Genomic DNA, 14142 nt, shown 5'->3' on the forward strand with positions numbered 1-14142 from the left:
TCACAAAGCAAAATTTAGGTAAGGGAGAACTGCATCCCAAATACCCCAAAGGTAAGGGGATTCTAACATTGCCTGTTAGAGATTAGTATGATAAAACATAAAAGTTTGTCCCTCAGGATTAGCCAGCTACATTCCCATAACAAAGAGGGCAAGCCTGATTTACAACCTGCACAGGGGCCAATTCCGCCATTAAAGAACTGGTTTATTTATTCATTCATTTATTTATTTATTTATTTAAAGTTTATTAAATTATAAAAGTTTCCATTTCCGCCCCTCTTCTCAACACCCTCCCACTCCCCCCACTCCCTCTCCTCCTCCCTCTTTGTCCCTTAGGGCAGTCAGGGTTTCCTGCCCTGTGGGAAGTTCACGTTCCTCCCCCCTCCCTGCAGGTCAGGAAGGTGAGTATCCAAACCGACTGGATCCCAAAAATCCAGTATATGCAGAGGAAACAAGTCCCAGTGTCATTGTCAATGGCTTTTCAGAAAGACTCCAGGCCAGCCACATCCAGAGAATCCGGCCACATTCAGAGAATCTGGTTAGATCTCGTGCTCGTTCAGTTCCAGTCCAGCTGGCCTTGGTGAATTCTCATTACATCAGTCCCCTTGTATCAGTGGGTGATGGCGCCCATCGCAGTCCTGATTTCTTTTTTCATTTTCTTCATCCTTCTGCTCCTCATTTGGACCGTGGAGGGCTCCGTCCGGTGCTCCAATATGGGTCTCCGTCTGTATCGCCATCCAACGTCGGATGAAGGTTTCCTCTGCTCTTGCCTTCTTTGTTCAGGTTCTCCTTTCTTCTGCCTCTCCTTTGGACCTAGGGAGCTAGGTCCAGTGTTTCGACGTGGGTCTCCACCTCCATCTCCCTCCATCGCCAGATGAGGGTTCTATGGTGATATGCAAAATGTTCATCAGTATGGTTGTGGGCCAAGGCCGGGTCAGGCACCCTCTCCTCTGTCCAGAGAAGAATCTGGGGATCTCTCCTTGGACCTGGGATCCCCTTTATACTCAAGTCTCTTGTAATCCCTAAAATGACTCCCTTAGTTGAGGTATATACTTCCCTGATCCCGTATCTATCCATTCTCCCTCCCACACCATCCCATTCCCCCGATCTTTCCCCATTCCTCCACTACTCCCTACTCTCTAACCCTCACCCCTTCCAACAGCCCCCCACCCCCTTGCACCCGAGGTTACCTGGCACTCTTGTCTATTTCCAATCTCCAGGATAGCTACATGATTTTTGTCATGTTCACCTTCTTATTTAGCTTCTCTAGGATCACGAATAATAGGCTCAAAGACCTTTAATTACGGTTAGAATCCACTTATGAGTGAATACATACCATATTCCTCTTTCTGGGTCTGGCTTACCTCACTCAGTAAAGCGTTTTCTATTTCTATCCATTTGCATGCAAAAGTCAAGATGTCATTGTTTTTTACCGCTGAGTAAAACTCTAATGTATATATGTTCCACACCTTTTTTAACCATTCTTCTATTGAGGGGCACCTAGGTTGTTTCCAGGTTCTGGCTATTACAAATAGTGCTGCTATGAACATAGTTGAACAAATGCTTTTGTAGTATGTTAGGGCATCTCTTGGGTATATTCCCAAGAGTGGAATTGCTGGGTCCTGAGGGAGGTTGACTCCCAGTTTCATGAGAAACCACCACACTGATTTCCACAGTGGCTGCACAAGTTTGCATTCCCATCAACAATGGATGAGTGTTCCCCTCATTCCTCATCCTCTCCAGCATAGGCTATCATTGGTGTTTTTGAGTTTGGCTATTCTGACAGGTGTAAGATGGTATCTCAAAGTGGTTTTGATTTGCATTTCCCTGATCGCTAAGGAGGTTGAGCATGACCTTAAGTGTCTTCAGGCCATTCGAAGTTCATCTGTTGTGAATTCTCTGTTCAGTTCAGTACCCCATTTTTTAATTGGGTTAATTAGAGTTTTAGTGCCTAGTTTCTTGAGTTCTTTGTATATTTTGGAGATCAGACCTTTGTCTGATGAGGGGTTGGTGAAGACCTTCTCCCAGTCAGAAGGCAGCCTTTTTGTCTTACTGACAGTGTCCTTTGCTAGACAGAAGCTTCTCAGTTTCAGTAGGTCCCATTTATTCATTGTTTCTCTTATTGTCTGTGCTACTGGGGTCCTACTTAGGAAGTGGCCTCCTGTGCCTATATCTTGTAGACTACTTCCCACTTTCTCTTCTATCAGGTTCAAAGTGGACAGACTAGTGTCGATGTCTTTAATCCATTTGGACTTGAGCTTTGTGCATGGTGATAGATATGGATCTACTTTCATTCTTCTACAGGTTGACATCCAGTTATGCCAGCACCATTTGTTGAAGATGCTTTCCTTCTTCCATTGTATACCTTTAGCTCCCTTGTCGAAAATCAGGTGTTCATAGGTTTGTGGGTTAATATCCGGGTCTTCTATTCGATTCCATAGGTCGACTTCTCTGTTCTTATGCCAATACCAGGCTGTTTTCAATACTGTAGCTCTGTAATAGAGTTTGAAGTCAGGGATGGTAATGCCTCCAGAAGTTCCTTTATTGTATAAGATTGTTATGGCTATCCTGGGTTTTTTGTTTTGCCATATAAACTTGATTATTGTTCTCTCAAGGTCTGTGAAGAAGTTTGATGGGATTTTGATGGGGATTGCATTGAATCTATGAATTGCTTTTGGTAGAATTGCCATTTTTACTATGTTGATTCTCCCAATCCAAGAGCAGGGGAGGTCTTTCCATTTTCTGGTATCCTCCTCAATTTCTTTCTTCAAAGACTTAAAGTTCTTGTCAAATAGGTCTTTCACTTCCTTGGTTAGAGTAACCCCAAGATATTTTATGCTATTTGTGGCTATCGTGAAAGGTGATGTTTCTCTGATTTCCCTCTCTGCTTCTTTGTCCTTTGTGTATAGGAGGGCCACTGATGTTTTGGAGTTGATCTTGTATCCTGCCACATTACTAAAGGTGTTTATCAGCTGTAGGAGTTCTTTGGTAGAGTTTTTGAGGTCGCTTATGTACACTATCAAATCGTCGGCGAATAACAAAAGTTTAATTTCATCCTTTCCAATTCGAATCCCCTTGATCTCCTTATGTTGTCTTATTGCTATTGCTAGAACTTCAAGCACTATATTGAAGAGGTATGGAGAGAGTGGACAGCTTTGTATGTTCCTGATTTTAGTGGAAAGGCTTTGAGTTTCTCTCCATTCAATTTGATGTTAGCTGTCGTCTTCCTGTATATTGCTTTTATTATATTTAGGTATGATCCTTGTATCCCCAGTCTCTCCAACACCTTTATCATAAATGGGTGTTGAATTTTGTCAAATGCTTTTTCAGCATCCAATGAAATGATCATATGGTTTTTTTTTCTTTCAGTTTATTTATATGAAGGATTACATTGATAGATTTGCGTATGTTGAACCAGCCCTGCATCTCTGGGATGAAGCCTACTTGATCATAATGGATAATTTTTCTAATGTGTTCTTGGATTCGGTTTGCCAGTATTTTATTGAGAATTTTCGCTTCGATTTTCATGAGTGAGATTGGCCTGTAATTCTCTTTCTTGGTTTTGTCTTTGTGTGGTTTTGGTATTAGGGTGACTGTAGCTTCATAGAAGGAGTTTGGCAATGATTCTTCTGTTTCTGTATTGTGGAATACATTAAGGAGTATAGGTATTAGCTCTTCCTGGAAGTTCTGGTAGAATTCTGCATTGAAACCATCTGGTCCTGGGCTTTTTTTGGTAGGGAGATTTTTGATAACAGCTTCTAATTCTTCATGACTAACAGGTCTATTTAGATTGTTCACCTGTTCGTGGTTCAACTTTGGTATATGGTACTTATCTAAAAAAATGTCCATTTCTTTTACATTTTCCAACTTTGTGGCATATAAGCTTTCGTAGTAAGATCTAATGATTCTCTGAATTTCCACTGTGTCTGTGGTTATGTCCCCCTTTTCATTTCTGATCTTATTAATTTGCATGTTCTCTCTCTGCCATTTGATTAGTTTGGATAGGGGTTTGTCGATATTGTTGATTTTTCCAAGAACCAGCTTTTTGATTCAATGATTCTTTGGATTGTTTTCTGTGTTTCTATTTTGTTGATTTCAGCCCTCAGTTTGATTATTTCCAGTCTTCTACTCCTCCTGGGTGAATCAGCTTCTTTTTTTTCTAGTTCTTTCAAGTGTGCTGTTAAGTCTCCAATGTGCGCTTTCTCCGTTTTCTTTAATTGGGCACTTAGTGCTATGAACTTTCCTCTTAGCACTGCTTTCATAGTGTCCCATAGGTTTGAGTATGTTGTGTCTTTATTTTCATTAAATTCAAGGAAGACTTTAATTTCTTTCTTTATTTCTTCCTTGACCCAGGGGTGATTTAATAGTTGACAGTTCAACTTCCATGAGTTTATTGGCTTCCTGGGGGAAGCATTGTTGTTGAATTCTAACTTTAATGCATGGTGATCTGACAAGGCACAGGTGGTTACTAATATTTTTTTGTATCTGTGGAAGTTTGCTTTGTTACCAAGTATGTGGTCAATTTTTGAGAAGGTTCCATGGGCAGCAGAGAAGAAGGTATATTCTTTCCTATTTGGGTGGAATGTTCTATAGATATCTGTTAAGTCCATTTGATTCAATACCTCCAATAATTCTCTTATTTCTCTGTTGGGTTTCTGTCTGATTGATCTGTTCATTGGTGAGAGAGGTGTGTTGAAGTCTCCTACTATTAGTGTGTGTGGTTTGATGACTGCCTTGAGTTCTAGAAGTGTTTCTTTTATATAAGTGGGTGCCTTTATATTAGGGGCATAGATATTCAGGATTGAGACTTCCTCCTGATGAATTGTTCCTGTTATGAGTATGAAATGTCCATCTCTATCTCTTCTAATAGATTTTAGTTTGAAGTCAATTTTGTTAGATATTAGAATGGCAACACCTGCTTGTTTCTTAGGTCCATTTGCTTGGCAAGCCTTTTCCCAGCCCTTTACTCTAAGTAGATGTCTGTCTTTGTGGTTGAGGTGTGTTTCTTGTAAACAGCAGAATGTGGGATCCTGTTTTTGTATCCAATCTCTAAGCCTGTGCCTTTTTATAGGTGAATTGAGTCCATTGATATTAAGTGATATTAATGACCAGTGGTTGTTGACTCCGGTTATTTTGGGGGGAGGGGGTAGTGGAGTGTATGTTTTTCCTTTCTTTGAGTTCTGCTTGTGAAGGGTTGCTAGATGTCTGAGTTATTGTAGGCGGTGTTAGGAATGTTGGATTCCTTTAGTTGTGATTTGCCTTCTAGTACTGTCTGTAAGGCTGGATTTGTAGCGACGTATTATTTAAATTTGTTTTTATCCTGGAATATTTTGTTTTCTCCGTTGATAGTGAACGATAGTTTGGCTGGGTTAAGTAGTCTGGACTTGCATCCATGGTCTCTTAGCTTCTGCAGTACCTCTATCCAGGACCTTCTGGCTTTCATGGTTTCCATGGAGTAGTCTGGTGTAAGTCTGATACGTTTACCTTTATAAGTTACTTGATCTTTTTCCTTTGCAGCTCTTAATATTCTCTCTTTAATCTGAATGTTTTGTGTTTTGATTATTATATGGCGAGGGGATGTTTTGTTTTTTTTTTTGATCTAGCCTATTCGGTGTTCTGTATGCTTCTTGAACCTTCATAAGGATATCGTTCTTTAGGTTGGGGAAGTTTTCTTCTATAATTTTGTTGAATATATTTTCTGGACCTTTGATCTGCAATTCTCCTTCTACCCCTAGTATTCTTAGATTTGGTTTTTTTTATTGTGTCCCACATTTCCTGAATGTTTTCTGATGAGAATTTGTTGGATTTGCTGTTTTCTTTAGTCAGAGCATTTAATTTCTCTATGGTGTCCTCAGAGTCTGAGATTCTTTCTTCTATCTCTTGTATTCTGTTGGTTATGCTTGTTTCTGAAGTCTCTGTTCATTTACCTAGATTTTCCATAGCCAGCCGGTCCTCGGCTTGTGATTTCTTCATTGACTCCATTTCAGTTTTCAAATCTTGAACTGTTTTCATTACCTGTTTGATTGTTTTTTCTTGGTTTCCCAGAATTTCATTTACAGATTTACTCATTTCTTCAAACCTTTTGGTATATTTGTCTTCCATTTCTTTACTCATTTCCTCAATCTTTTTTTTATACTTATCCTCCATTTCTTTACGGTAGATTTTCACCTCCTGTTTAAGTTCCTCTATTATTTTCATAAAGATCCGCTTAGAGTCAATTTCTTCTATTTCTTCTGGAGTAGGGTGTTCAATTCTTCTAGTTTCATGATCCCTGGATTCTGGAGATGTCATGTTGCCTTTCAGGCTGTTGGAGGAATTCTTGCATTGACACCTGCCCATCTCCTCCTCTCTGGATGAAACTCCTCAGCACTCTCTGGATAGAACTCCTCAGCACTCTCTGGATAGAACTTCTCAGCACTGCAGCAGGGATAGCTGGCATTTCCAGGACCCAGGAGACAAAAGGGCGGCAGCACTGGGGGCAGGGAGCGGTCCCGTGTAACACCAAAGACCCTGCTGCAGAAGCTGAGGGGGGAGGAGCTGTGCTCTCTTCTGGGACAGAGAGCCCAGGTGAGCACCCACTCACCTCTCTGGATAGAACTTCTCAGCACTGCAGCAGGGCTAGCTGGTGTTTACAGGACACAGGAGACAAAAAACTCTTTGTATCTTTTAATGTTCTTTTTTTTTGTTCTGTGTTATTACATCCAAGTTCTGAGATTGCAGGAATGTGCCACCACACTTGGCTCTGCTTCCTTAACCTTCCTGTCCTACTTTTGTTTTAATGCCTTTTCCTGGGAGCTGTAAATAAAATGTCTGTTTAGCCAGAACGGGTACCAAATAGTAGTTCGATCAAAATGCAACTTGATGAACCTGTTTTTTGGGGATATTTATGGAAAATGAAAGAGTGGTTATGTACAGAAACTTAAGTGACCCCAAAACATCATCAGAAATTTCTTTCTCATGACAGATGACGACTTCATTAAAGCAGCATCATAGAGTCCCCCTTTCAATTAATGTTTTACTTATCTGCTGTAGCCATCTCCTGAGATGAGTTACCATTAAGGGAAAGCAGAGCAATGACCAGAAGCATGTCTGAAGAAGCAGTCCTTTTGTGACATCAGAAGTTTATTATAGATGTGAGCATTGGTTATTCAACAGAGAGTTGGTCTAGGGTATATAATTCCACAGGAAATATGAAGTTGCTTCTTATAAGATGCTGACAGTGCACTCATCCACTTTCTCATCCCAGAGGAAATGGCAAATGCTAGACAGGAGGACAGTGCTGGCTACTTCCACAGGACCACAGAAGTGATACATAAAGCAATACCAGACAAGCAGCTGAAATAAAGATGAGTGTTCTAGATACACAAGGAACAAGTCAGAGTGTTCTAGATACACAGACCCAAAGGCTCAGACACGGTACAGAGCAGGGATATTTAGGGAAAAGTAATTTAGATGAGGTTACAACCCTAAGAATGGAGTAAGGTAGGGAAGGAGTTTGCAAAGAGAAGACTGGAGAGCAAGATTTTCAAGGTTGGGACATAATAAAACCTTTGGCAGTCAAGCTGACTAGATGGAAATGCATCCTGGGGGAACAGAGAACCACTAAAAGGCTGTAATAACAAGCCATGCCATCAGAATTGTGTGTCATGAGATTACCTGTATTGTAGACAATGAGTTAGGGATGATGACATTAAGCTGAATGCAGAGGCAACCCTGGTATGGCAATCTACAGAATGAGACCCCAGTTTGTTAGTCTGAGTATTTAAAGAGAGGACTGGAAAAGTCCAGAGATATGGAGTACATAGTCTTGTCAAAACTTAATGATTGGGAGCCAGGAATAGGGACATACATCTTTGATCTCCACACTTTGGAAGCAGAGGCAAGCAGGTATCTGTGAGTTCAAGGACAGCCTAATCTACATAGTAGTTCTGGGATAGTCATAGAAAAACTTTGCCTCACAAAACAAAACAAAAACTGAATTATTTTGCGCTAGTGGGTGACAATTTGAAACATAAACATGACAACCTGGGTTTAATCATGGAACCCAGAAACATGTAGAAGAAGAGAACTAATTATACAATGTCGACCTCTGACATGCACACATGTTTGGACAATAGAAATGTCTGGGCATAATGGCAGACACCTTTAGTACCAGTAGCCAGGTTGCTTGCATGTGTTTTGTGGGATACTGTAGACTGAGGGAAAAATAGGATTGTTTTCAGTAACCAAGTTTGAAATAATAGCTGTTTTGATATCAGGGCAACACAGAGGCTGGAGCAGGAAAATCAAGCATTTGAGACTTGGGGATGGAGATACTGCTTAGTGGTTGAGAATATTTGTTGCTCTTAGAGAGGACCCAGATTTGGTCCTAGCACCATGTGGCAGCTCACAGTCACACATAACGTTCCATTTCAGGGGATCCAATGCCCTTTCTCACCTCTGCAGGCAGGCATACATATGGTATACAGATATACACACAGGGAAGACACTCGTACACTTAAAACATGTCTAAAAGTAAACCAAAATAAAAATAAATTCAAGGGTGATTTGAGCAACACAGTTAAGACTCTGCCCCATAAACAGTCAGTTTCCTAGACATGCTATATATTCAAACACATTAACCCAACAGCCAGATGAGGTCTACACACCCCTCAAGAAAGAGGACTTGTTGATCATATGCCAGTTAAATCAGACAACAGAGGGCTCTGTGAGCACATGAAGAAAGAGATAGGACACGGGACAGAAGACTGCTGAACACTGATCTTTAAGGGAAAGAAACATGGGTGGCAAAGTAAACGGGAGAGGAGAGGAGAAAGGAGAGGAGCGAAGAGAGGAAAGGAGAGAAGAGGAGAGGATACGAGAGGAGAGAGGAAGGCAGAAGTGGCAGTAAAGCAGGTGTGACCCAAAGAAGCAGTGGTTACCTCCTTATGTGCTCTGTGATCACAGGAGACATGACAGGAGATGAGTGTATTGTACTACGGGACAGTCTCAACACTGTTGTTCTTGATGAAAACAGTGTCTGTTGCACGACAGGGAACAAAATGTATTCAAGTATGCTACAGGTAGGTGGAGGTAAGTGATGGAGAAGTTTGACTCTGTAAGGAGTGGATCTATGAAAAGGAAGAGAGTGGTGTTCGTGGAGACAGCATTATGCTAACTGAAATGACAGAAAGATTAACCTGGCCTCTGAGAAAGGATAACATGAAGATCTGTAAAGCCTCCCATATAATTGATTCCACATGTGTAAGTCAAGAAAAATAATGCAGTACATAAATTGAGATAAGGAAATAAATCACATAATCACCTTAATATGTTCAGAAAGCCTTCACAAAGTTCAGCATCCCTTGATCAAAAGCAGTCAAGAAGCTAAGAGTTTAAGGAATGTGTGTCCACATGACAAAGGTTCAATGCAGATGATACACTGAGAACATCATACTACAGGGAAACTGAATGCCTTTCCCTGAAAATCTCAATGAAGACATGGGTACCCAGTCTCTTCACTCATGGTCAGCATAGTGCTTGAAGCCTGAGCTACAACAGTATGACAAGGGAAAGAAACAAAAGGAAATAAATGTAAGAAAGGAGGAGCTACACTCACCTTATTCCTAAGTGACTCCCAAAAACCTCTTAGATCTGATAAGCACTTTCAGTAAAGAACCAAGATAAAATCAACAAGCAAAGCCCAGTAACCTACAGGAGCAGAAATCTCATTCACAATAGTGTCACAATAATAAATGGAAAATAAAAACAAAAAAACTAAGACTATGCCAACCAAAGACGTGAAAGACCTCTCAATGAAAACATCAGAAAAAAACTGAAATAGACAGTAGAAAACAGAACAGTCTCCATGTTCATGAATGAGTAGAATTAATTTAGGAAAAATGACTGTATTGAAGAAAGTTATCTACGTGTTCCATTCAACACATTCAATACATTTCATCAAAATATGTGTAGTATTCTTCCTGGAACAACAAAACAGGTTCTGAGGTTTATACAGAAGCCAGAGAGATCTTAAGTAACCAAAACTATTCTGATCACATAGGGATCACATTACTTGATCTACAAACTATGCAATGGAATCACAGAAAAAAAGAGAACATGACACTTACACAAAGACAGAAATGCAGAGCCAATAAATACAACAGGAGATCTAGAAATGAGCTGACACAGCCACCACTGCCTTGTTTCTAACAAAGCTATCAAAAACATACATTTGGTAGGGAATGGTAGTGCACACTTTTAAACTTAACACTCAGGAGCACAGGCAGGTGGCTTATCTGTGAGTCCAAGGTTAGCCTGTGTTGCAGGGTCCCAGTCAAAATAGGCTCAGTATCAATGACACAAGCACAGGGACAGGTTGAAACAAGTTTGGTTTATTTTAGGAAGGGGTAAGCCTTGTATATTCCCCACTTTGCCCAGGACAGAGAATCTGCTGAAGTGATGTGGCCGCTATTCATAAGCCCACATCATCTGCTGTCAGACTTAACTTCTATGGTCAAGACCCTCTGGCAGACCCAGGCTGACTTTAAGAATATAGCTACCACGAATTCTCTTTACTATCAGTCTAGACCAGCTGACTCTCAGGCTTATCAGACTTAGTCATTCCACAGTCCTGGTCTACACTGAATGTTCTAGGAAAGAGTTGTATAACATAGAAAGCCAGTCTCAAAACCGTAACAATAACAACAAACATACATTGGGATCAAACCTCTCCCACAGTTGGTGCTCAGGATAGTCACACAGACAAGAAGGAAACTAGATCCATATCTCTTACCCTAAACTAGAACAAATTCAAAGTGAAGCCCAGACTATGTTATACCTGAAGCTATGAAACTGTAAGAAAATACAAGCAAAATTCAAGATACAGCCATCTGTGGCTGGTGATTCTCATTTGGTGGAGTACTTGTATGGCACCATTAATAAAAACCCAGAGATAAATATTGACATTCAAGCTCAAGATCAGAAAAGCAAAACAGTGAACCACCGGCTTTCACCTCTACTTCAGACCAAAATGGGAGATCCTGCCTTCACGAATCCTCAGACTGAGCTTGAGGTCTGCCTCCTCCCACCTTTAATTACTCTCTAGTCCTGGGATTAAAGGCATGTACCACCACCACCTGGCCTCTATGGCTAACTAATGTGACTACTGGGATTAAAGGCATGTGCCACCACTGCCTGGCCTTTAAAACTCCAACAGAGATGTGTAGGTGGTTGATTCTGTCACCACTCTTTTCAATTGTGTGGTTTTAGTAGGGAGGGGGAAGCCTTTTGCTCCATTTGTTTCACTTGATTGGTTTAGTTATTGAGTTCAAAATAGCATTTCACCTACATAGCACAGGCTATCTTCGAACAACAACACACCTGCCTCAGCCTCTGGAGTTTTGGCATTGTATTCCAGCCATCTCTCCTTCCATCTAAGCCCTAGGCTCTTAGTGCTTCTTCTGTGGCAGTGTTTCTCTGGTGCTGTTTAGGGGAGGCTGTGCCTTCACATGCACAAACAGGAATGCTCTAAGAGCACAAGGTGCTGACCCTGAGGCTCCTGGAGGAAGTCTCCACCACAAGCACATCTTGCAGTTGCTCTAAGATTGTCTTCACCGGCCCTGAAATTATCATTCATTTAGCAAGTGATTCTGAGATTAGACTGCTTGGCAACACCACATGAATCACTGGGGCAGTCAAATTTTTCCCATAGTCACAATGCTGGCCAGTCCGCCTCACTAAGTTAGGCTTCAGATGAGGTAGGGCAGGGAAAAGCACTCAGAGGTGAGGGGAACATTCCTTCAGTGAAGAGCAAGGCAGGCCTGAAGCAGAAATTATAGTGGTGGCCGAGGTTACCACCTAAGTCCTATGTGCCTGAAACCATGGGTAGGGAGAAAAGTTCAGCTACTGAGGATTTTAGTAGTTGAATACATCAAAGATTAGCATCATTTTCAAAACTGCCTTCTTTCAATGCAGGCCTAGGAATGATAGAGAAAATTCTTCTTCCTTCTCTGAAATACTTCTAAAATTCAAATGCTAAGTGTTCTCATTTGGACTCTCCATAGATACTCAACAATAGGGTCGTGGATCAGTGGGCCCACAAGCTAAACATACAAGAGAGCAATAATGGTTTCTGCCCAGAGTCTACAAGGCTCAAGATCCAGGGAGAAGGACATTTCAAACAGAGTCTGGAAGCAGGAAAAAAAAAACAAAAAAAACAAAACAAATCAAAACAAAATCTCGGTTTAGAGACAGACAGACATACATGAGCAGGTCTCTAAGCCAGGGAAGGATTAACCCTTTCTTTCTAGTAGGGTTTTCATCAGATTGCAAAAGACCAACCTACATTAGGAAGAGCAAGTGCCTATACCTAATGGACCCATTTAAATGTTAATTTCATCCAAAACTACCTCACAGAACACCCAGAATAATGTGTCTCTAAATCTCTGAACACTCCACTCTATACCCAGTGGCACTGGTACTTAAAACCACCATCACACACGAAAGTATAGTTCAGCAAAACAATTCATTCAACACTTGTACAACCCTGCGCTAGAAGGCACATAATGCTCCTAGCTAAACCATGTGCAGTTCTCTCCTTCAGGGACATGTAGAACAATAACCCATATACAATACACAGAAGCTAACATTGAATGCCACAAACAAGTCTTGAACTTGACCTGTTTACAGCAGGAAGAAATTGTTGTCTTCCAAGGGACTTCATGAAAAAGGCACTGCTGGGACTTGAGGGGTTGCTCAGTGGGTACGAGCACTGGCTGTTCTTGCAGAAGGCCTTGGTTTTCCATTCCCAGCAGTCACATGAAGACTCCCAACCATCCATAACTGATCTGACACCCTCATTTGTCCTCTGGACACCAAGCCCTGAACATGGTGCACATACCCACATTTGAACAGGACACCCATACACATAAAATAAAATAAATAAATCTAAAAGAAACAAAAGAGAGCAATATTCCAGGAGGCCATAGAGGATAATAATGATAACATCATAGTAGATGCATTTCATTTTTTTCTGTTACTGACAATAGGATGTTTGCTTTCACATATATAGCCTGATTAGGGGTTTCTGCTCTCTACTCCTCCCGGTCCCTCCCTACATCCTGCTATCCAGGTCCACTCCCTTTCTGCCTCTCATTAGAACCAATCAGGCTTCTAAGGAATAATAATAAAATAAAATTTGAGATAAAGCAAATCTAACACAACAGGATAGGACAAAATAAACCATTGAAAGGAGAAGAACCCACCTTAGAAGACACACAAGAAACAGACACAGGCACAGAGACCCACTCATTCACACACTCAGGATGACACAAGAACACTGCACTTCGAGCCATAATATTTACCCAAAGGCCTGCCTCTCTGACTAGAGGTGAAGATCTTATCTCTAAAGAAGAATGAAATATTTCTTAAAATACAGAAAACATTGAATTGTCTATTGTACCTGTAGTTTGGAGTGTGGGAGGAGGAATAAGAGCTACTCCAACATAGGTAGGTGACAGAGGGAATCCTGCACATTTTACAACCTTTAATCAAAGTCCCAGTGATGCTGTGTCATTGAAGTGATAAGTATTCCAAGAAGTTCCCAGAATGGCAACTTTGCACACCTCCCGCTGTCTGTGAGATCATCCTCAGCTTTGCCAGGAGCCCTGTCAGGCTGCAATCTGCTAGAAAGGAATCAGTATTGATTATAGAGCAAAAAGTCTTTCTAGTCATTGCATGTCTTCCTTTAAACTATTTTTTACTGTGTGTTTAATGTGTTCCATGACCTTAAGGATAAAATCAGAAATTTTTTATTCATTATTTATTTAGGTGTCCTGACGGAATGTATTATCTGTGTACTGCATTCCTACTTTATGTCTGGGAAAGCCTGAAGAAGGCATTGGGTCCCCTGGAACGAGAGTTACAGGTGGTTGTGGGCCACCATTTGGGTCCTTGGGGAATAGATCTTAGGTCCTCTGGAAGAACAGCCAGTGCTTTTAATCACTGAGCCATCTCTCCAGCTCCAAACCCAAATTTCTCAACCCTGAGTTCTAGTCCTACGATATCTGCCCTGCTCCCTTCTGACCCATGTCCTTATGTGCTCTGTAGCAACATACACAGCTACTTACAGCTCCCAGCCTCACACCATGGACCACACATTTTGTC

Source organism: Myodes glareolus, chromosome 1 (genome assembly GCF_982192425.1).
Source record: "Myodes glareolus chromosome 1, mMyoGla1.1, whole genome shotgun sequence".
Classification (NCBI taxonomy): domain Eukaryota; kingdom Metazoa; phylum Chordata; class Mammalia; order Rodentia; family Cricetidae; genus Myodes; species Myodes glareolus.